Source organism: Athene cunicularia (genome assembly GCF_003259725.1).
Source record: "Athene cunicularia isolate RWA chromosome 18 unlocalized genomic scaffold, athCun1 chr18_part1, whole genome shotgun sequence".
Taxonomy (NCBI): Eukaryota; Metazoa; Chordata; class Aves; order Strigiformes; family Strigidae; genus Athene; species Athene cunicularia.
The window spans coordinates 4723817-4748836 of NW_020799123.1; the positions used below are offsets into that span (position 1 = coordinate 4723817).

General features: G+C 44.3%; 1 long non-coding RNA gene across 1 annotated transcript in view; it reads left to right on the forward strand.

Moving 5' to 3' along the window:
* LOC113486834 overlaps positions 1 to 24791 on the forward strand; it is a 122873-nt gene extending 98082 nt beyond the window's left edge. Inside the window, exon 3 of the long non-coding RNA XR_003399663.1 lies at positions 24726 to 24791. This is a non-coding gene — a long non-coding RNA (uncharacterized LOC113486834). The remainder of the gene's footprint in view (positions 1 to 24725) is intronic.
* The last annotated feature ends 229 nt before the right edge of the window (positions 24792 to 25020 follow it).

Below are 25020 nucleotides of genomic sequence, written 5' to 3' on the forward strand. Positions count from 1 at the left end.
CATTGCACTGGTGAAACCCCAAGGTGTGCGGAAGTGTCTGTGACCTGTTCTTGAGCATCTGGATCCATGTCCAGGAGCATCTAAACATCAACTGATAGAAATTGCAGATTTGCCAGGACTGCTTCTGGAGAACATCCACCCCCATCTCCCCAGAGTTCCTATTAGCGGAGCGGGCAGGGAAACTTTGGTTCCCAATGCCCTCTCCTGCTGCCAGTGTGCAGAGGAGGCATCTCAGCAGCAGAATAAACTCTCAGGTCATCTTGGGATCAACAGGAATGATAAAAACTAATTGAGGAGGAAACTGCCCCAGGGACTGGTGGTGGGAAACCAGCAGTCAGGATTCCAGAGGTGGAAATTTTGTGTGGAAGCTTCCCACTCCAGGAGATGTTCTGTAAGTTCACGCTATGGCTGAGCTGGAGCAGGACCATGGGTGAAACTGCTGCGCACGGAGCCAGACGAAGTCTTTGCACAAACACCAGCAATGTCATTGGGAAATTTTTGTTTCCATTATTTTCAAGTTTGCATTGATCTGGCATAGTCAAAAATTTGAGTTAAACATGGGTTTTGTTCAGAAGTATCACTTTCAGTGTTCAGTGAAAATAGCGTGAAAAAATAGTTATGAAACAAAGCATTATTTTAGAAAACTGACATTTTGTGATTGCTAACTTCACACAGAGCTGCTGAATATTTCTTTTATATATATTTATATCAGGACAGTGTGCTGAACAACCTCTGAGTTACCATAGTATGTCCTAAAACTAAGTATTTTATTTATGTTATTGGTTAGTCATTTACGGGATATTGGTATTTAGTACTACTTGAAATATCTGCGTGTCTAGGTCAGGTTTTCTCAGCTGTGCTTTGCTGAATTTGGTGCATGCTTTCATTCTCCTGAATTTCCATGTTGTTTTCTTTCACTTACGAGTTTTCATTACATCATAAACGGTAATTGTTATGAATTAGATAATATGTTTCAATCAGGGCTGAGTAACATGATCTGACCAATTTAAAAATAAAAATACTACAGGGTTTCAAGTCTTACGTTGAATATGTCATTAAAACATACTGCTTGCTGCCACTATTTAAATGCTAAGCAGTAATGTTAAATTGTAATAGAAGAATGGAAAAATGCTTGTTTAAAAAAAAAAAAACCCTCACCTCAAAATTTGAACATTTTGAATTTTTTTTTAAACTAAGGATTTTTTCAGAAGGAAATTTTTTGTAGGATTTTTTTCATTGAATGGGTTCTGATTCTGCTTTTTTTCCCCCAACTATCAGCACTCGGTGCAGAACACAAATCCTGTGTTTTGATTGGCTTTGGTGTTAACTGTACTTACCAGAAACCCAGGCAGCAAAGTCCATTCCTTTTATAATTCACGAAGGCTACAGAATAAATCTTTTTTAAGGTAATGTTTGTTCTGAGAATAAATCGTGGTTGTTTGGAATGCTTAAACTTTCAAAAGGACCTGCTCTAAAAGCCCAATTTTTAAACAATTGGATCGTGAGTGTAATATGAATGTAGTTAAGATGATAAATGCAGCTAATTTTCTCCCTCTATTAGCCCCTTTCACATGCTACTTACAAATGCCAGTCAAAGTCGGCAATCCTTTCATTTTATTATGCAGTGACGAGGCGGTTGGATTAAAAATACATGATGGCATTTTCTAACTTGGATTTATAAGTACCACTACTGTATCTAATTTTTGGCTGACATTTGCTAGGCACAGAGGGAAGCGTGGTTTGTTGGTGCACGCTGGGGAGAGCTGCCTTCCCCTCCTGGGGCCGCCGCGGCGTGTCCCTGCAGGACCCTGGCCAATTCGCTTCATCTCCCCAGTCCCTGGTGCAGCCGTGGGGATGGGACGAGGCCTCTCTAATCACTGCCCGTGGAGCAATTAAAGCTGCTTCTGCAGGTGGTGCAGCACGTTGCTGTTGTGGGGCTCATCCCGCTGTTGCTTGGTTGGGATGCTTGCGGTGAAATCCTGCTCAGCCTCTCTGCTTTGCTCTGAAGCTCTGCTATCACCCTCGTATTGTAAGAAGCTTAATTTCTCCAGCTTCCTCTCTAATAAGTAATCTCAACCTTATTTTAGGACAGTAGTTCCCATCTGCTCATTTAATCTCCAAGGGTATCTCTCTTGGCCAATCCTTCCAGCTAGAGATTTTTTTCCTTTTTGTTCTGAAGTGGTGCAGAGATGTTGTATGGGTTTATGTGTCCAGCTTCACTGGTGGTCACAGCAGCTCTTGCCCTGCCCAAAAGCTCCAAATTTCACCCGTATCTTCTTCATCAACCTGAAGATGTATTCCTGCAGGGTCTGTCTTGTTGTAGCACCATCCAGAATCCGAATGCTAACAATGCCTAACTGTGGGGGCATCTCTGGTCTGTTGGTCTAATAATAATAATAATAATAATAATAATAATTACAACAATTATAGGGGGTTATTATTATTATTATTATTATTATTATTATTATTATTATTGTTGTTGTTGTTGTTGTTGTTGTTGTTGCTGCTATTATTATTATTTCCATGCAACTGAGGCACTTGCTATTCTGGGTTCATCCAATTATACTTAGGTCTGTGACTCGGGTCCCAGAGGTGAAACGCCCTGTGTCCAAGCCATCAGCTCTCCAGATCAGCTATTGTTTCTTTAAATGAAAGGGACACTAAAGTCCAATTATTGCAATAGAATGGGCTGCTTCTTTAAACTGAAGAATTTGACTCAGCTCAAGGGATATTTGTGATTGCCTCTGGCTTCCCTGGAGCTAAAAAATTATATGCTTTCCCTCTTCACTAAATTAAAACATAGTTGGATTGGTAGTGGGACTGAAGGAAGTCCCTGCCTGAAACCCCAAGTGTCAGCCTGCTTTGCAAACTGTAAGCTAGTAATTGGTTTGGAAATACTGAGTGAATAGGTAAAAAGGCTTCTGAGTGATTTGTGCTGGATAATACAGACTGCCTGGAACACTGGGGTTTGGCTTTCTTGCAAGATTTTGCAGTGTTGAGTTGTTAATTTCAGGTTTTGATACATAAACACAATTAACATTTGTACTCTGTAAACACTAGATATAATTCTGTTTCAATTGCACCTTATCCTCATTTAAGTTCTCATTAAGCAATTCCTTTGTTTCCCAAATGTCAAACTCGAGGCAGACCCGTAGCTGCTGCTCTCTCCACTCACAACCTCCAAAATGCCTCTTTCTGGCATCTAGGCTGGGACAGGGCATGACTTAGAGTAAATATCACAGCTGAGAGGAGCTGAACGCAGGGTGATATCACTCTGGCCCAGGAAGCCCATCCTGCACCTGCAGGGAGCTGGTGGTGATGGGATCCCGACTGGCCTCTCTCAGCAGCTGATGGTGAGCATCCATGGTCCTACAAATCTGCCGGACCATTTCCACGTGCAGGAGGGTGCAGACATGGTTTTTTGAACAACATCTACAATTTAAAACAAACAAAAAAAGCCCACCTTTATAAAAATGTTTGATTCCTGGATTACTGGTAGAGCCTGAGCACCAGGCTCCTGCCGTCACCTGCCTGCTTGCAGACAGGGGCAGGGAAGAAAAGGGGCAAGTTACCTGTGTGACCCCCTCTGGGTTGATGTGCGTGAAATGGCCAGACTGAAAGCTGCTTTCCTTAAAGTGGTGTTGATGGTGCCTTGTCTTTCTGCGAGCATCTGATGTGTGACCACTGAAGTATATGCTGAAAAATCAGAGGCATGTGGCTGAACGAGAGTCATGGGGCCTATGTTTTGAGAATATGGTAAGGAACTGTAGGAAACATGTTATCAAAAATTATACATTTCTTAGCTTTGGGAGTCACCTTTGAGAAAGATGCTGTTGAGCCATCACAGAATCAACTAGGTTGGAAAAAACCTTGAAGATCATCTGGTACAACCAGTCATCTGAGCAAAAACCTGCCCCTCCTCCAGAGAGCTTGAGGGCATCTTTCCCTCTGCTCTGGGCTGTTGCCTGTCTTAAGACAGGGACATATTACAACCATGTCAGACCAAGGGACGAGGGTTGTCTCCCAGAGCTGTATGATGAAATAGGAGTCTCAGAAGCTCTTTTAGATGCCTTTACAAACACGAAGAAAAGCTCTAAATCCTGGTCTGGGAGACCTTGCATGGAAATATTTCCACATGGAGTCTGAAACTTTGCTTGGAGGGTTAAACGGCACCATTCACCTTAGCTGGAAAAACCTGCTTCTCTGGAGGAGTCCTTCCCTACTTCAGCCCAGCGTTGCACGCTATCCCACCGTGGTCGAGCTCAGGTGGTATCACTGGACAATTTGGAGAATAGAAGAGCTGGCTTGACTCTCCCCCAGCACTGATGCTCTCCGCCTCACCCCCCCCTCCCAGGGCAGAGGGAGATGCTCCAGGAAGGGACAACCCACAGTGAGCTGGTTTGCAAATCCACCGGAGAGCAGATGTGGAGAGCTGCACCGGCCACAGCGCCGTGGCCTTCAAGCACACATCTGCTGAAGCGTGCCCAGCTCTGCGCCGAGCCTCTGGCTCTTTGTACCATTTACTGAGGTTATAACATAATAGCTATGCAAAATAGTGTCTCCCTTTTTTTTTTTTTTTTTCTTTAGTAAGTGAAAGTAAGTCTTCTAAGCCAAGGTTAACAATATATATTTATGAGTTGTAGCCAGCTGCTTCTATGTTTGCACATGTGTTTGTTAATGAAGAGTAACCTAAGGGTCAGGTTATTATGTAAATAACCATTGTCAAGGGTAAAGGTGAAGAACCCAGTAATGAGTTGTGTCTCTCTGTCTCTCTCACAAGCCACTAATGAATATTGGATATTGCCATTTGCAGGGCTTTTTACCCTCATTTTATCAGGGAGTGAGGGGCAGGGGGATGGCAAGAGAGGAAAGAGAAGGAAGTAAAATTGTAATTAAGCTGAGACGAGGTCTTTTTTCCCTCTGCCCAAACCAGCTAAAGAGAGTTATTTCTTCTTATATATAACTGACTTGGCCTGCGTTTGGGCACAAATCGTCTTCATTCACCAGCTCTGGGCTGCATCACTTCTTTTGAGCCTCTGCAGCTCTCACTTTAGAAGATGCCCACAAATCAACAGTCTGCATCTTTGCAGATAATACTTAACTGAGGCAAAGCCAGCAAGCCATTGAACAGACTTTCCATTAGGAAGGTTAACAGCAAACCTGCCTGCATGGGATTACTGACAGAGTGTGAACAGAAGGTGCAGTCTCATTGCATATGCTTTTAATATCATGGCACAGACAGGGAAGCCTTTAGCTCGCAGACACCTGACACCCTGTGCTGTTGTTAGGGTAAGAGTGCAAATAGGAGTGGAGAGTCTTTCTCGCTTCCCTGTGAATGCACAGATGCCAAGGTAGCATAACACTGATTTTATTATCCACTGTGACCAAACGGACTCGCTCCAGGAAGTGAATAAGAGCTTGCCCCAAAGCAGTGTATCCCTGCAAGCCTCCGTTTGCCATTTTTGAAATGGTAACTGGCCATCTCTAACACGTTGTGTCAAAGGATTTGACCTGCATGGTGCAGGACAGGGATCATCTTTGCTCTGCTTTGTACATGGCCTGAGAAGGGACCCCTGTGCCCGTAGCCCCACGCAGTGTGATCACTGCTGCACTCTGCGGGCATCGCTGGCCTTGCTGAGAGACTGAGGGCACTGCTGGCCTTCCAGAGGGACCGGGGCACCCAAAGCCAGAGCCCTCCAGCGGATTTGCACAGTAGGTGCCCAGCTCCCACTGCCTCCGCTGGGATCTGGGAGCCAGACTACTTAGCAGGCAAATCCCAGTGGGTTCCTCCCCTTCCCCCATGCATCCTTTGACTCCCGACTACTTGTGCAAACCTGGCCTTTAGAAACCCCTGGGCCAGGGAAGGATGAGTGGCGTGTCCATAATTCAGGCACGGATACATCCTGCAGTGCCTTATAGTACTGTTTGTGATGAATGTCAGCGAGGCAGAACCCCAGGGGGCATCTGTCAAAAAATAAATAGTAAAAATAATAATAATAAGATGCAGTGGTCAATAATTACCCGCTAGACAATGACAGCATTTGTTTTTAAATGAAGCTTTGCTCACCCTCCCTAAATGTCAAAGCCAGGAGTCAGCAGTAATGGGGGAGGCTGGGGTGATGGGGGGAACAGAGGAGCCCCAAGTTGCACGATGAGATCCATAAACTGCTGGAGGTGCCGGAGGAGAAGTCTGCCTTGTCTGCACAAGCCTCATTTGGTGGTTTGAGTAATGTCATGTTGCCACTAGGGTGTCTCTGCAAACAAGATATTGCACCTCCAGAGTTCCTCACACAAATAAAAAGCTAAATAGAAATGATGGGCTGACTAGCTGAGCCTGTGCTTTTTACTTTTATGATTGAGAAATAGTTGTTGAAATTGTCAATAAAAATAAATAAAATTAAGTTTCCCTAGTTAGGTGAAGAAAGGCAAGCCTACCTTTCTTTGCTGACAGGCCTTTTTGTTCTGTGTTGGCTTTTATATATGTGAAAAAAACACCATTGAGAGCTTCCAGGGAGCTGCACTGGGGAGGTTATAGCCATTTTTACATCCTTTATATGGGCTTAAATCCATTTACAGATGTGCTGTAGACAGAGAGACATTTTTTACGAGTAATTGTCATGTATACAAGGGTCCTTATGTGTCACAAAAAGATCTCACTTAAGAGAAATAAATGTGCTTTTCATCTTTTGTTGGCAGGAGCAGTGGTGGTTGGGAAGAGGGTAATTGGTGATCTTTTCCAGTCTGATAACCAGGACAAATAGGGGGGAGCAGAGAGTGGCTGTGGCATTGCTCTCCTCCCCTCTTCCCTCCTGGTGGAGCACAGTTCAGAGCCACTTTTCTGGCTTGGCTTTCAGGCTGAGCAATAGATATGATAAATACCATCAGCCGAACCCCAGGGGTAGGTTAGAGGAGAGCTGTGCTGCCCCGGGGTGACCTCGGCGATGCTCAATGGCTCTTCTCCAGCATAACTGCAGTTCTCGTCCACGATGAGGATCGCTGACATCGCCTTTACCCCTTTGGCAGCTAATCAGGATGTCTCCGCTTGCTCTGAGGCTGTGTTAGATGTGATTGGGATGCAGAGGTCTGCCTCTTTATTGCCTTTATTTGTAGGTTAGAATTTCCCTTTTGTAATAAGTCCCATGTGGTGGGTTTTTTTAAGGTTATTGCTCTTCTCGGGGGCTGAGACTTAAAAGACTCCCCGGAGGCAGATGGAGCTTTGATAACATTATGCATCACCTGTACCCCAATGTCATGGAGAGCCTGTGAGGCTGCAGACAGCTCCTGCAGGGACAGGACTGACGTGGGGGGCACTCCTGTTGGGAAGGTCCTGGGGCGCTCGAGCAGAGGTGTGATGAGCATCCCTGATTTTGCACAAGGCATTTCACAATATCCATGTGTTTCCCCTGGGAATGGTATTCTGTGATTTTGCTCCAGAGAAAGATGTCAATAATGCTATCGGGCTGCATGCAGGAGGCCCTGGTGAGCACTCAGCAACTGGTTAGGCTAGGAAATAACAGATGTAGGCAGCCTGTGCTGATGGAGGGTTAAAGCAGGCCACAACTCGAGCCAAACAGCAAAAGGCATGTCCTTCATTGCATAGGATTACTTGCAAATAGTATTTCAGTCAATAGAAGGCAAAGCAGGAATGGGACTGGGGCCCTGAGATTGAGAAATGCAGGATGTTTAAAATGATGCCAAATGCCTGTCTGCAACACAACAAGCTTAATTTACAGTTCATGATTTCTGTTTAATAAATGCTTTATGCCAGTAGGTGCTTCATGCCACAAGTGTGAGCTTGAAGGTGCATGTAGGTTTGAGATGTAGGATGGAGCATGGCCTTGAAATCAGGGACAGGTGAGCAGTAAACCCGGCTTGATAAATAATGGATGAATTGCACTTGGTTTTGCTGATGATGTAGTGACCTTTTGGGAGGCAAGAAACAAAGAAACAGCAAATGACCAGCAATACTGATGAACAGGCTAAGTGAACTGGACACATCATTAACACCAGCATACCAAAATAATTACATGCAACTGGGAGTCACGCGGTCAGCAAAAACAGAAATGAGGGAACAGGTCTGTGTAAATCTGAGCTTTCCATCTTTCAGCAGGGAGGGGGCCTTCAGGGGGATGTGGTTTTGGGGTGGTTGGTGCATTCAGACTTCAGCATGGCTCACTGTCAGGAGTGTGATGTTTGCACCAGAGCAGAGATGTGGCACCCGTAGACCAAACTGATTTGTCAGGATGAGGTATTATAGAGAAGTCCCCATAGAGCAGGGGTTATCCTGTACTGTAGGGAGAAATTGCTGATGCCCAGGAGAGACTAAAAAACCCAAACTATGTGTCTGTTTAATTGTAAAAACAAGGGCATAATTTTTTTATTGTCTCATGTTTGTGAAGACAACTGGTCAACCCCAGAGTAGCCACCTCTGTATTTCAGGCAGGCATGTATGTGGTTCTGGTAAGACGGTAAAACTAGAGTTTGTGAATGACCAGATATTTGGCTGAATCAAGAGTCTGCTTGCTTTTTTCTATTGGAGAATATTATTGTGAATGGGGATCCGTTGGCAAGAAAGTGGGGAGACACGCTGCTTTTCACACGCCTATCTGTTTTCACATGAAAACAAGAGTATTCATTATTGGTTATTCATTATTCTCCCATCTAATAAACTTTCTGCCATTCAGGCAGCGAGCGGAAACAGCAACATGCTGCCTTGTGTAGCCCATCACACATCCAGAGTAACAGATAATGAATAGGCGAATCAAACATGTTTCCCAAAAACTCCATCTGAAAATTATTCAACCCAGCGAATGCTCCTGAATAGCAAATACATCTGCAGAAATTAAGCTTGGTTACAGTGGACTTATAAACAGAAGAAAGACCTGAATTTGCAATGAATGATTGACGTAGCATTGCTTGGCAGTTTCACTTGAGCAGAAATAATGATCATTTTCACTTTGTTTAGCACCTTCCATCTGAAGGTCTCCAAACGTTTTACAAACTCAATTAATTAGTTGTGGTAAGACCCCTCCCCTGCTAATTTTGGCAGTGCATGCACCCGTTTAGTGCTGAAGCTCAGACTGAATTTCATACATTAGCACACAGCAAAGCAGTGCAAGCACAACCCAGCTCTCCCTCCCCAGCCCTCCTAGTCCCTATTTCTTCTCTGTTGTTTGAACTCACATAAAACTTCCCGGTGATGTTAATATTATGTCCAATATGCACCTATTACCACCATATTAAACCTACTGAAAAAGAATGCAAAATAATTTTTATTATTTTGCTAAACACACAAAACTGGAAGGAAAAATGTAGCAACTTTTAAAAAGCAATCTCTTTTGCATTTCTTTTTGAGGTTTCCAAATTAAAAGGAAATCAAGCAATTAATACCATCAGTTGAAAACGAGCTGAAATATTCTGTGGAAAATCCACTTAGATTTCTTCTCAGTTTTCTGCATATTTAACAGCTGTGCTTAAAAGCAAAACACAACACCAGAATTAGCACTTATTGCTCAGCTCTGCTCTCTGGTCTGAACAAAACCTCTGATATTCATGATGCCGGATCCCCGTCGTCCCTAACACCGCTCCCATACAGAGGCAAGGAGCTTGCCTCTGCCTGCCCGGGGTAGGGCTGGTGCGAGGCTGCCTGCGTTTGAGTTGGGATGAGCACAGTTGAACTGGCCACATTGCAAGAAGAGTTAATCCACTGCCATCTGTCTTTATTATGCTTCTATTGTTGGTCACCACAGCCTGGAAATCTAGCAATGAAACCCAGTTGTTCGTTGCTATTCATCATAGTTATTGCTGGAGTTGTGTAATGAAGAGGGGAAGTGCTGTTTATTGCTCTCCCCTCTTTAGAAACTATCCTTAGGGGTAGTTATGGATGGTTATTGGATTCAAGCGCAGGACTCTGGGAGGTCCTCCTCTCTGTTTATGTGTTGAACCATGAGGTTTAGTGGGCTTTTATTTCCTTTTGCTTTGAGGCTAGTTGGCTGCCTGCTTTTGTTCTCAGTGGTATGAAGTTTGGCTGCCTCATTTCTGGCGTGAAGGTGAATTGAAGCAGACCAGGACATACGGCAAAAAGTCAGTAGGTGCATGTCCTCCGTGGCAGGCACAGCTCTGCCGCGCATAGAAGCAGCAAGCATGGGCTGCAGTCGGGGCTTGGGCATCGGCATGGTCAGGAAGGGAGCTCTCTGAGCCTTTGAAAATAGCTGATCAGAAATATAGGTGCTTTAGGTTACAGCTCTTCTCTCCAGTGATTTCTGGAGGCTGAAAAGTCAGCTGTGCAGGTGAGGGATGGAGCGGGACTAAGGAACAGTGTGGGAGGTGGAAAACCCAAACAGAGTTCTCACTAGGCAGTGCAACATGTCTCACTGGGTGTTACAAGGATAAGAATGTGGAGGTGTTAAAATGAGTCTGTAATTAGGTCCTCCAGTAAGTCAGATAGTTGGCATGCTTGCAGTGCAGCTGACAGATTTCAGAGGATTTTGGGGTGAAATATGCTGCCTTTGGGTCTTATGAGGCAGTTCCTAGACTTGTTGGATGGTTGATCCAGTTGAGATAATGTATTAAAGGATCTGAACTTCCATCCAAAACTCAAAATTACCTTTGTGTAAAGTTTAAACAGTTACTAGCTCTTCTTTTTTAACAATTTAAACTGGTTCTTGCAATTACTCTTAGAAACATGGAAAAGGTGTAGGTGCACTGAACCTCAGAAAGGCACCGCTACCCGAGCTGCCCTGCTTCTTTTATGCACCGTGCAGTGTCACTGGATGCCTGCAAAAGGCCTTTGATGGTGCAAGGAGTGATATCACCTGCACAGGCAACTGCTTGCTCTAGATAACAAAAGCAGTGGATTTCAGGGAAATTTGTGGAGGCCGAAAACTGAGTGAAAATAGGGTTCTGTGCAACAAGTAACACATTTGGGAGATGCCTGGTACGCAGATATATAGCCAGCGTGACTGAATCATCAGCAATTTATTTGTGCCAGCAACAAAGGAAGGGTGTAAGGATCCTCTGGAACAATAAGCTATGGAAGGAAAGAGCTGCCTATTGAGGTATTAGAGCCCATACTCTGGCAGGGCATGATATGTAATAGGTATGAGACAAGCTTCAAGGGCTAAAGACATGGAAGGAGTTAGAGATCTCAGTTCTGTTTCCAGATAACGTATAGCATGTGTCTGTCAAAGCTACTGCTGATAAGGGGATTTTGCAAAAAGTAATTAAAACTCAAGACCCTGGTATTTATGTAAAGGGGAGACTCTTGGGACTTGATGGGATTTTGTTGAAATGGACCAGGACGATGATTCTTAATGTGCTACAGAAAAGCTCAGAGAATTAAATCTACAAAGAGAGGCCAAACAATTTTCACATTGTCCTCACACACTGCAGAAGCTGTTAGGGTCTCTGTTACATGCTGAAAATACAGGATAAGTCAAGCAAAAAAACCTTCTTTGTGGCACAGGAAAAATTTGTTCCTAGAGAAAAGTTCAGATCTGTGTATGTTGACTTGGAAAGAAACCTGTGCCGTTATTTTGGACTACAGTTGTCTTTTCCCTGAGGTAGCTTTGCTGGAAGACAGATAGATCTAAACAGACAGCTTTGCATATTAAGTACATTTTTGCTAGATGCTGGTTGTCTGAGAAACTAATTTGTGACAATAGACTATAGTTTAGTAGACATAATTTTAAACAGTTTGCAGTGAAGTGTGGGTTCAGCAATATAACCCTACTGCCTCTTAAGTCTTATCCAGGGGGTAGTGGAAAATTATGCCCAGGTAATAGAGTCCTTATTGATGGGGTTTGCAGACTCCGAGCCTGATATATTGCTGGCTCTTTCAATTATGGAACAGCACCAATGAAGCATGGATTGTTATCTGCTGACATCTTGTACAGCAGAAAACTGAAAAGCAGGAATTCCTATGTCAGAGTCACTTGGGACACGGAGAAGTATAAAGAAACAGATGAGGCAAAACAAAACAAAAAATCAGCATGGCTTAGGTCCCAAGAGCTGCCATCACTTTATAGTTTTCCACAGAGTCCCAGCACTGGGAAACACAATTTTAAAGAGAAGTTGTGGCTGTCATGTGAAGTTTCCCACAGTTGTGTGGGTTTTGCCCCCTCTGGCAGACTTAGGAAGAGTGATAGGTGATGCTGTGGCCAGATCCCAGATGGGAAGAGGCGAAGTCAATGGTGTGAACTGCCAGAACAAGTGGCCTCTTGGCTGTTCCCTGCCAGTCATAATGCTTGTGTCAGGAGGGCAAGCACAAAGTCGGGCATCAGCCCTGAACATGTCGAAAGCTAATTGACAAGTGTTACATGAGCGGTTTCTTCTCAAGTGCTTCTGCCATTGAATTTTGGAACGGAAGATGTTGTTGGAACCTATGCCTCTAAGGGCTGAGCTTCCAACCAATTTGTGGCGACAATACTTAAGCTATTGCAGCAGAATCTCATTTGGATACAGACACAGAAGAAAAAAAGCCCTTTGCAAGAGCTCTTTAAGCACTGAGAATGTGCAGAACTTCCTGGGAAAGGCTCTTTTGAATGAGAGTGCCTGCAGGAAGATGAGACATCACAGATCCAGCTTGACTCCAACCTGGGAAATTTTCCATTTTATTCCTGTAGCACCCTAATACTTTATTCTAATGAACTACACCTCAATATTTCATTCTAAACATCAGCTTTCCAAGGAAAAGACCCAAGCGAATGGTCTAGCTAAATAAGGCTCTAGTCATGGAGGGATTTAGGTGCGTGGCCACCTTCAAGTCCATAATAACCCTTTTAAACTTATGAGACAAGTCATGCTTAGGTCATAGCAAGATTCAGACTTTTCTTTTGAATCATTTTTTCAGTTTACTTTGAAATTAAAGAAATATCATGAGAGATTGTTTTTAGGAGATAACCAGACAGTCTGAGAATGATTTGAATATAATCTATACAATTACTGTAATTTCAGAAAGTTTCTTTGAAAGAAGCCACTGGACTGCCAGTCAGAGAGGGACCTGGGGGGTGATTGACAGCCGTCTGAACAGCAGCCAGCAGTGTGCCCAGGTGGCCAAGAAGGCCAATGGCATCCTGGCTTGTGTCAGCAATAGAGTGGCCAGTAGGGACAGGGAAGGGATCTGAGCCCTGTGCTCGGCACTGGTGAGGCCGCCCCTCGATGAGTGGGTTCAGTTTTGGCCCCTCCCTCTCGACAAAAATGCCATTGAATGACTCAAGTGTGTCCAGAGAAGGGCAACGGAGCTGGGGCAGGGTCTGGAGCACAGGTCTGCTGGGGAGCAGCCGGGTGAACTGGGGGGGTTTAGTCTGGAGAAGAGGAGGCTGAGGGGAGACCTCCTGGCCCTCTGCAACTCCCTGCCAGGAGGGGGCAGAGAGGGGGGATGAGTCTCTGGAGCCAAGGAGCCAGCGCCAGGCCCAGAGGGAATGGCCTCAAGCTGCCCAGGGCAGGGTCAGGCTGGCTCTGAGGAAGGATTTCTGTGCAGAAGGGGCTGTTGGGCGTTGGAATGGGCTGCCCAGGGCAGGGGGGGAGTCCCCATCCCTGGAGGGGTTGAAGAGTCGGGTCGACATAGCGTGGAGGGATCTGGTGGAATTGGGAACTATTAATGTTAGATAAATTGGACTGGATGATCTTCATGGTCTTTTCCAATCTAGACAATTCTGTGATTCTATGATTCTGTGACTGCAGCTTCCCCTCACCTTAATTAATAGTAAAATGTACTGTTGCTTGTCCATGCACAACTGCTCTTGATACTTTCAAGAAACATCCCTGTGTGGCACTGCTAGAGATAGCAGATCTACCTTGATGCCTTCTTGACCAAAGCAGCTGCTTTTTCTTGTTAAGACAATGGTCCAAACTACCCTTTCCAGCAGAAATAAACTACAGATATGGGAAGGGAAAGGCAGTGATTTTTGTAAGGCATCAGGGGTGAGGTCTCTGGGCCCCGTGACCTACTTTGCCACTGGGTAACTGCTCCTCCTTCATTCTGCTGTTTGATCTCATCTCTCCTCAGCTTATTCATCTGCAAGATTCACTTAATTATATTAGTCAACTTCATGGAGGTGTCTTGAAGCTTAATTAAGATCTAGAAAGCCCGTCAAGAGCCACTGGCAGAATGTTCTGAAGAAGTGAAGTGGTTGATATGAGACATGGACATGAGGAAGGAAATTATATTGCTATGGGTTTGGGCATATAGAAAGGAATAGAATGGAGCTCTCGATTCACTGTGATTATCACAGACTGTATTTTCAGGGTACTGCCATGAGCTCTGGGGAAATCTCAGGCTTGCTGATAAGTTGCCAGCACAAACATTCATTTTCCTGTTTTATGATATGTAAGTGTGTGTTACCCTTATTTATGTTTCCACATTGCTAATTTTGAGAGGGGAAGGTGTACACCAGCACTGTGCATGGAAATGCAACAAACACAGCTTCATTTTTTCCCGACTCTTAGCAAAATCGGCCGATGCGTGAAAGTTGGTCGGGCACCTGTGGCCGGTTGCTGTCAGCTCTTGTTTCACCCTCGGGAGGATTTTCGCCTGACGCACCCCAAGGGGTGAATTGACATTCATCGCTCCTCCAGGGGAAGAAACATATGGAGGCTCCACTGGGACAAACTCCGTGATCTGAATTGCCAATCAGTGCATGTCTGAGCCTCAGCTGGGAAAACCTTGCCGCTAACAAGCCTTCATGCTCCCCCAGTTCTCGTTGCAATCTGTCAGCTGCTAAGTACGGTTTCAGCAACACTCGAGCCGGTGAGCAACCTACAGCACCAGCTTATTACAGAGAGGTGGTAGCCTCTGCATATTTTAGGTGCAGGCAGTTCCTATTATAAAGACCCACTAGGTCTTCCTTATAACTTGGTAGAATTGGTTGGCCTTAAAAATGAAATATTTAGTTGGAAAGTAAAAGAGAATGCTTTCTGCTTAGCTTGAGGAAAATTTCTCAGATTGTTGCATTTGGGGTATTTAAATATCTCAGCCTTATGAAGCTCTGAATTTTGTCTGTTTGTTTATGCTCCTTTTGCTGGGAAATGGCATGCTATTGTTTTCTTATAGTTTCCACAGAGCTTGAAATTGCTGGCTATGCAGGAGGAAATTAATTTGTAATTAAAGCCAAGTTAATAACGATTCCCATGGAGTCTACTTGGTCCTATTGCTTGGAGCGAGACACTTTGCCTTTGTTGTTGCTGTGAGCATGGTCAGGCACTGCTGCCCAGCTGGCAGGCACACGGGCAGGGAGGCGTCGGAGGGATGGTTATCACGCTACGGTAACCACTCGCACACATGCAGGCAGGACTTAATGTCTTTCAAGCCCTTATGCCCCACCAATTAGAGATGATGGCATTATATCAAAACAAGATGACAAGTAATGGAGCAGGTTTCAACCTGCAGCCAGCAGATTATTTTTGAGAGGTTCAGAAAAGGTAACTGAGGAAAGAAACTTTTAGGTTTAAACTTGTCACATGCGCGTCTGTGCCTTTACCAGATATTTTATATTTTTTAGAGGAAGTTAAAATTGAAAAAATGTTTGGAAACTAATTCATTGCAATGTGCTGCCTTGTTGGTGTGGACAGAGGTAGTGTGCCCCTGATATCTGCCACCATGGCGAGGACAAGGGGCTGCAGTCCCTGCGGTGCAGGCGTTGCATGTGCTGATAAGTGTGCGGTGCATCGCCTCTTGCATTGCTCAGCCCCTGAGACTATGCACGGCCCCATATCTCAAACATCCGTGTGAACCACCGTATCTGGAAGAGCCTGTATGCAGGGTTTCCTGCATGCCTACAGCAGTTCCATTGTGTGTCCCACCAGATCAGGAAGACCCGAGCTGCCTCAACGGCAGCAGGAAGGAGTTAGCCAGCTCCTGCCTCCTGAGATTTTGGGCTCCATAATCCAGAATGGAACATGCTGAGAAGGTGATGCAAGAAGGTGATTACCTGACACTGTACGTTGTCATTGCTTGTGTCAGAAATTAAATTCAAGAATCTCAGCTCCTCCCATAGCATCCAAGGCACAGGGCTCTGTGTGCAGTCAAATTTCTTGGCTAGTTAACTGCTGTTTGAAGGAATACAACTGGGATAGAGTTGTGTTTGTATGGCTGGAGACACCATGAGCACCTGCTAAAGGGAGTCTCTTGAATTTCCAGTGTGACTTGATCATTTTTTTGAAGTCAGTTTTCATTCCCCTTTTGTACTTTAAATTTTCATGCTTTCATTTGTTGAGGATGAAGTCATGAGGGCAGCTGGAAGGTTTTCTGAATGTTTTGACTGAGTACCTTGTTTCTCAAGGAAACAAGCCTTATACAGGCCTTCTTATGCACACCTGCCCGTTTCTTTTACAAACTTCAAAATCTGTTGGCCATTTTCTAGGCAACTTGGCACTGAGGTGATGGACATCAAATATATGAATTCCCTGCACAGAGATAACCATCAAACGACCTTCCCAGTATGCAGATATTGTGGGCACAGTTAAAGTGCCCGAATTTAATGGAGGGGAGGAAGGGGTGCATATGTCTGGTCTGAGCTCTGGACTACCAAAAAAAAAAAAAAAAAGTTAAAAATATCATCAGAAATCCCAGTTTCACAAGTGACCTCAGTGCTTGGCCAGAATTGCATGGGGCTTGGTTCCAGCTCTGATGTAAGCATTTAATTTTGTCCTGGAATTGGTGTATATTAGGCACATGGAGTAGCATTACACACTTGCATGCTTTTGCATATCAGGGCCTGAAAGCCTGTGTCTAAGTGGTGTTTAGTTTTCTGAGTGTCACTCTCTGAGAATGGGATGTGGACTAGATTCAAGTAGGCTTAGAAATCTGAATGTAAATTATGATACTGAAGGCTTTTGCCCAGCTCCTGTCATACCCTAAAGACACTCAGCTCCGTAGGTGAATTTTTCTTTGTCATAAAGCTTTCCAGAGCTGTCTGCCCAGCTGTGCTGAAGGGCTGGGTGTTATCAGGAGCAAAGCATGCCCCCACTAGCACCCTGAGCCTGGGGATCTCCATACCAGATACAAAGATACTGCACCTGGAGAGCTTTCCCTTTTTCACAGAATCATGAAACAGCTGAGGTTGGAAGTGGCCTCTGGAGGTCATCTTGCCATCTCTGGAGGTCACTGGTCTTCTTGTTCTGACCTGGCATGGCTTTGTTCTTCATCTGGTGGAAGGGAGTGTTTGCCCACCCCAGAAGAGCTTGCAGCCAGCCTATGGAGATGGGTTTGACCCACCCTTGAGTCAGATCTCTGCCTGGATGAGTCCTCAGAACATCAAAAGAGGCTCTGGGTTGAGTTGCAAAACAAAACCAGATTGCTTTGGTTGCTAAGTTCTGTGGAAGGAAAGGCACAGGGCTCTGTCACCATAATCTATTCCCTTTAACAGCCCAATTGCCATAGCTGGAGGATTCTCTACCAAAATGGAGAGAAAGACCAAAAGACACTGGACAGAAATGAAAACTTGAGAAATTCCCCAAATGGTTAAAATAAACTCCCTAGAAAAAAAAAGTAAAGAAGAAAAAAAAGGAGTGAATCTCCTTTTGAAAGGTTGCAATTACACTGGATAGGATCTATCTCACCTGACTTGCAAGACGGCGCCCGGGTCTTGGCATCTGCACTGAGCACTCAGACCTCATTTACCGTCAATGGAGAGAAATGGGCACCTCCAGCAGGCAATTGCTCTCATCTTGAGGTGGTTGCCTAAAATAGGTCAGACAAATCACTCCAATTTCTCTCCACTTATGCATTTAAGAGACTTACTCAAGTATAGACACTTGCCTTGTGGACCTCTGACACCAGGTGAGATTAATCCCTCCTGAAGTGACAACAAATCCCATCCTCTCAAAGCAAGGAAGGGAATGGCTGGGGAAGTCCCAAATCTTACACTGATGGCATAATGAGTCAATGTGTACAAAAAAGTGTATATTTCACCAGAACATGTCAACTTTAACTCTGACTACTTGGAGGATTTGGGAACAGTTGAAGGGACGATTATGATTAATCCATTTACCTGAGTAAGTCACTTTGAGAGCCTTAGCTGTAAAACAATATTAGTTATCAGCATCCTCCTGTGATGATGTGGTGTTCTGTGAGTTCTGAAAAAGGAGATTTTCCTCTGAAATAGCCTCCTCACACTTTCCCTGAGTGAAGTATTTTGCTACTCAGATTTGTGATTTAATAATCATAAATAATAGAGCCCTTAGTGCTATATTTTTAAATGACTGAATGGTGAGAATCTACTTTAAGAAATTGTATGAATGCCTATCACTTGTGTGCATATAAATGTATTCAATTAGCACTCAAATCTTGAGTTATCTCCTGATGGAAGGCAAAACCTTTTGAATTCAGTCCCATGCAAGAAATACTGTGTCATTTAACTCACAAAAGGATGCCATGCACTTAACAGATAATGATTGAAGAGGATTTTGCTGTATTGCCTGCTCAGCTGCTTGTGAGGACAAAGAAAATAATTCCCCTTTTAGGATCCTATGGGGTAATGAGGAAACCCTCTCTGCACTGATCTCAAATAACACTGAGTAGGGGAAAGGCAATAGCCCGATAGGCTAGATTGGCTGCAATTTCATTGTCATGGTCTTCCATGTACTTTCCATGTTTTGTCTGTGATGCTAAGCCAGTGGCTAACCTGTCTCTGAACCTGCCACCAGCACACAGAGATTACTCACCCTGGATACTGCACTTCAGCAAATGCAGAATTAGCCCTGGCTAAGTAATCTTGTTAGCGTGATTCAGTGTTAAATGGATCTCGATTAAATGGGCCTTTATATTGTCCCAGCTGGAGATGATAAGCCTCCACAAGGAAATGGCAGGAGACCGAAGGAAATTGCTTTACTTCAGACTGGGACGTTTAACCCCATAAAACACTTTCTGCTCCCTCTCTGCCTTTACTCCTGCTTCCTTGCATGCCATCATTTACTTCTGTCCTTGGTGACCATGGGGGACAGGAGGAACCCAGGGCAAGGGCTGGAACATCTCTCCATGCCACCTGTTTGCCAGGATGAGAGCTGGGTGATCGTAGAATGGTTTGGGCCAGGAGGGACCTACAATATCATCTAGTTCCACCCCCCCTGCCACAGGCAGGGACACCTTCCACTAGCCCAGATTGCCCAAAGCCCCGTCCAACCTGGCCTTGAACCCTTCCAGGGAGGGGGCAGCCACAGCTTCTCTGGGCAGCTGTGCCAGGGCCTCACCCCCCTCATAGTGAAGAATTTCTTCCTTATATCTAATCTAAACCTGCCCTCTTTCAGTTTAAAATCATTACCCCTCATCCTATCCCTACACCGCTTGACGGAGTCCTTCTCCATCTTTCCTGTAGGACTTCTTTAAGTACTGGAAGGCCGCTATAAGGTCTCACCTGGAGCCTTGTCTTCTCCAGGCTGAACAACCTCTCCAGCCTGTCCAGGTCCCTCTGGATGGCACATCCCTTCCCTCCAGCATGTCGACTGCACCACACAGCTTGGTGTCATCACCAAACTTGCTCAGGGTGCCTCAATCCCACTGTCCGTGTTGCCAACAAAGATGTTAAAGAGCACCAGTCCCAACACTGGCCCCTGAGGAACACTGATCATCACCAATCTCCACTTGGACATCGAGCTGTTGACAGCAACCCTTCGAGTGCAACCACCCAGCCAATTCCTTACCCACCGAGTGGTCCATGCATCAAATCCATGGATGTCTAATTTAGAGACAAGGATGTTGTATGGGACAGCGTCAAAAGCTTTGCATAAGCCCAGGTAGATGATGTCGGTTGCTCTTCCCTTATTCGCCAACATTGTAGAAGGCCACCAAATTCATCAGGCACGATTTGGCCTTAGTGAAGCCATGTTGGCTGTCACCAGTCACCTCCTTATGGAGATGCATGTGAAAGAGCAGCATGGCTCTGATGGGCGAGGTGGTGATGGTGGTCTCCCTCTGTGTTTCTTTTATGAGATTAATAATTCCTTTGTTAGCAGAGTGTTTTTTCAAATTCTCACTTCAGATGTTGGTGCTGGGGTGCCTGAGCATCCAAGGGTCGGCACAACTAGTGCCGCCAATAGTTTATTAAGCACCAAATACCACCAGGGGAGAATCTTCAGTGTCATCTTAAAAGAAATAAATTGCTTAAATGTGCCACTGGTATTTCTTGGGAATGGCTTGGGGTTTATCAGTGTGAGATAGAAATCAGCATGATGTGTTGGTGTATCAGAACCTGACACTTCATTTCTCCTCGCTATTAGATTTGGCAGCATGTGCGTGGTCTGGGTAAGAGAGAAATGGCATTAAAGTCCCTAAGGGACTTCAAAGGCCGAGATGAACCATGGGGCACTGGTGTGATGGGGATGGAGAGCCTGGACTCTGCAGTACCAAAGTTTCCTTCCCGCAGTGGGAACAAACTTTGCCCTGAGAGAGCTCCTGTTGGTCTTGAAGTAAGAACTGAGCAAGATGCTGTGTTGCAGATGAAAGCAGGCAAGATTAGAAAGAAAAAAAAATATCGTGTAAAGCACCTCAACTGTGGCCCCTGCTAACGGTCATTGTTAGTAAAAGGCTTCCTAGGACAGATATCAAGGTAGACATCAAACTGCCTGTCTTACCCCCACGTCAGCATATGCTCTACTCCTGCCTCTGCTCTCGTCCTGCTCTATATTATCTAATAAATTTTCTCTATCCATGTCTGATGTGGCTTCAAAATATGGATTATCTCCAGGGAGTCAGAGACCCTAACAGGACCCATGGAAAATCTCTGCTTTATAGCAAGTCAGATGGTCTGATATCTTTTTTCCAGACCTTTGACAGAAATATGGTAAACATGCAATTACTTGAATTTTTCCATAAATTTTGCATTTGAGGTGGATTTACATGCTTGTGATATTTTCCAGATGTGAATCCCAGACCTGTGAAAGCAGCCAGTTTGAGAATGGCTGCAGACGGGCAAGAAATGATATAATCTATTAAAGATTTCCTTCATTATCCCTCTAATCAAGGCTTCTATCAGTCTCCTTTGATGCACTGCTGGAAAAAAAGATCTTCAAGTAAACTGATGCTGGAGATAATTAATTAACTTGCCATCCTCCTGCCTTACAGACAGAGACAGTATAAGAATGAAGAAGTGTCCTTTGCAATTACTGATCTGTGGTTTTCCATCCCAGTGCTGACAGCTTGTAGGACATGAAGTGGAAAAGCATTTTACCAAACTTTCAGGCTTTGACCATCAATTCCTTCACTTGAGAATATTTTCTCCTGCTTGTATTTCTCATGCTGTTGGATAACACTCTTGATGGTGAAAAATGGATTTAATACTTGAACAGTTATAGTTGTATGTAGTCTAGTCTGGTAATACTATGTTCTTTATGCTTTCCTTACAGCAAATACCCTCATCCCTGCTATTCTTAGATTACGGTACATGAAATCCACCTTTATTAGAATAGAATAGGAAATTGAGAGTAAGAACTGGGTCAGTGGAGTAATATTGATGATTCAGGTTGCTATAGCCATTGCCCCAAATTTTTCTTAGCAGCTTGGCATTAGGAGTGGGGAAGGATTTCTGTCCTGGGAACCCAGCTTTTTCATGTGAACTTCTCTTTCCAAATATCTGTGCAATCTCAAGTCCTATAAAGATATATTTTCCATTTCTATTAATTTAAAGGATAAGATGTGAGTTTCTCTGTTATCTCAGACCAAACCTGGGATAGCAGGATATTTGCAATCCACTTTACCAACTTCAGACAACTTCTCCTTTTACAAATTATGTCATTTTTGCTTAGGATTTCCTGTGTTTCTGGCTCTTTGAGTCCCTGAATAACATTTCTAATTCTAAACTAGTCTAACTCTTCTTGAATTTCCCATTTTTGGTGCTGCTTGAGTAGCTAGCTGGGAGAGAGCATGGCTGAGCGGGCAGGCTGACAGAGCTTTAAAGAGGGTGCTGCTCGGCACTGCTCAGAGCTGATCCAAAACACCATCAGCAAAACACTCACAGCAGTCTCTTCCTAAAGGAAATTTCTCCAGAAATATTATGAGTGGCAAAACAGAGGGGAAAAGTACATAATATAGGCAAGACTGAGTTTAGGAAGTTTTCTAACAAAATCAGGGATTTTGCTCATTGTTGGTAGCCAGCAGCGTGTCCATGGAAGGTGGATTTATGACTAAGAAAAACTTCTGTAATTTGGTTCAGGTTTGGTCACTAGAGGCTCATATGTAAATCAGTTCATACTTGTAGGATTTATTAAAGACTAAAGAAGCCAGGGATAGTATTGCTAACACAGCAGAAAGTTGTACGTTTCTTTCTGGAAAAACACTGTTGTTGTTGCAGTGCAGCAGCCTGACAGCACAAACCTTCTCGTGTGAACTCTGACAAAGAAGGCAGACCATGAAATGCCAACATGTGCTGCACCGTATTGCTCATACACGTTTTTGAACACATCTCCTCCTCTCCCATGTGCTGATGGGCACTGCAAGATCCTGGGGAGGTAGCACAGTGCTGCAGATGGTAAAAAACGTTGAATGGTGTCACAGCGCTTCACTTCCAACACTGAGGGATCTTCTCTTGTCCCCCAGAGTGGATGAAAACTTTAACTTGTGGATGTGTCCTCCCAGTGCTTTATCTACGTTTTTAAAAATTATTACTAAATTAATGCTTTTGTGAATTGTTTGTGGTTCTACTTGGCTCCTGGCAAGGTTAGGGCAAGGGTGAACACTCCGAAAAGTGAGCTGTGCTGGCAGGCTTTCAGGGACTTGCAGACACCTTGTCTGGGTTTATTTCTGAGTGGAAAAAGTGCAGTTCCTGGAAACCATGCTGCCAGGGGAGGCAACTGCATGTCCCTGTTCAAAACCCCACTCCCGCCAAAGCGTCACCAACGTTTACGCTTTGGAAAACAACTCTGCCAACGTCAAGGAATGAATTAATATGGGAGCAAATGTTTGAAGGATATTTTTGAGTGATTTGCTTAACTAGCCAGATATCTTACCATCTACCTGTGTTCTCAGAGCAGTTACAGTGGGTGCTGTTGCAGAACAACCTCAGTAGTTGTTTACAGTCAGCAGCGGACGAGTCAGCTCTCAGTAGCTGAAGGTGGTGGTTTGCTTGTGGGAGGGTCCTCTTCCATGGCACAAGTATCAGCTCTCAACACCTATAAACCTTCCAGTGCTGCTGCATGACGGCTCTCCAGAAATGGGGACCAAATGGGGCAGATGCTTTTTGGTAAAAGTGATCACCTTTAGAAAATCAGAAAACTTTCCCCTTCTTGACTGTCTTTCTGGGAAAATAGGGAATGTTTTAATCTTCAGGGCATCTGCTTAAGAAATTTAACAGTCTGAAGTTGCCAGGTATACAAGGAACACTCCTGCAAACTGCAAATCCTCATCTTGGCCTATAAGTACTGAAAAGCTCCTAATGAATGTCCTTTCTCACACACTCCTTGTACACAGAACTCTTAAAAAAAAAAAAAAAAAAAAAAAAAAAAAAAAAAAGAAAGAAAAAAACCCAAACCAAAAACCTGCTAATTAATTTTAAGCCTCTTTGTGGCAAAGCCTAAGAACTGGATTTACCAAGAGACCAGGGGGTCCATCTGGTGCAAAAAGCTCGCTCCCATGCCAAGGTATTTATTTCACAGAGGGTTTTAGGCCTAAATATTTCCCATTGGCAGCAGTGTCAGTTGTACTAACCATGGGCATATTTCTCAGCATGTTGAGGGGATGGTGAAAAGGCTGCTCCACCAGAGGCTGGAGTGGCTTTTCCTGGACTGCTCCCAAGCATGGTACATGTGCACAATGGTTTCTTCCCATAGGATCCCTCCCAAATAATGGGATCAAACCTGATGGTAGTGCTAGGTCTTAGAAGTGAGGCAAATAAAACATAGTGTGAGCCCAATGAAACTTTTGCAAGTTTTATTGTTCAGGTTCCCCAGAAATATCTTTAAAGACAATTAGATGCAACATCATTTTATATTACCATAAACTCCACTAAGCATGTCTGCATTGCACAGATGTTCTCTAGAAGTCTCTGTAGCTGAGAAAACATACAAGCAGACTCCCGATGTCTCTGCTCTTCCACAGCCAAAGCAGGTTTGTCCAGGAAATACAGCAGCTTGACAACAAAATGCATAATTTTTCCACCACAACAAATTCAGACGTAGGAACTTCAGAGAAGATGGATGCAGGTCACTCTGCTCCTAAAACAAAGGCGCTTATTTTTCAAACTAAAGGAAATTCAGACAAGGAAAATAGTATCTACAACACACAAAGCAAGGCTTGTCCGTGGGAGGGTGCAGTGGCACGCACATGTGCTTTTTGCACATCCTCTTTTGCAAGAGCTATTCTGTGTCTTTCATCATTTTGATCATCCTTCCGCACGTGGTTTCTAATTCTGATACATCTTTTTTTGGGACGCATGTTATATCCATGTTCATGAAAATTTGCTTGAATTCCCTGAAAGCTTTAGATTGACTTTGGGTTGGAGAGAGGCATGGAAAGCAACAGCACCAGCAAGGAGACCCACCTGTTTTAACTTAATCTGTTCCTCTGTCCTAATTAGCAATACATTTGCTCTTGGAGGGTGAAGAGTTTGGGGAATGGAAAAGTAAGATAAACTGGGTGGAGAGAATTATGGAAGTTTTTAAGTGGGTATTGCATGCAATGGAGAGTAATGAAAGTAAACACAAAATGCATCTTTTCCTCCCATGTAGAAGTGCTCCATCCTTTCTAACCAAACTGCTGTTTGACAAGCATTTGTTCTTTGTTTTTTTCTGTCTTTCAGCCAAGGACAAACCATCAGATAAACCCTTACCAGAAAACAGTCTTCGAAGGAGGCAAGAGCAGGTAGGGATTTTACTTCAGACAATCTTCATGAGAAATATTTCCTTGTGTGTTTGGTGATGAGCTGTGCAACTGTGTGGGACCTGACTGGGAGGAGATGGGTTGGCCTGGCATGGTTGTTGCTCAGCCAAAACCCAGATCAAAGCAGACCTCTCAGCCTGCCCCAGTGCTGGTGTGGGGGGTCATGGGGCTGGCTGAGGGCTAGCAGAGAGGCTTGTGTGCACGTATCCGAGTGG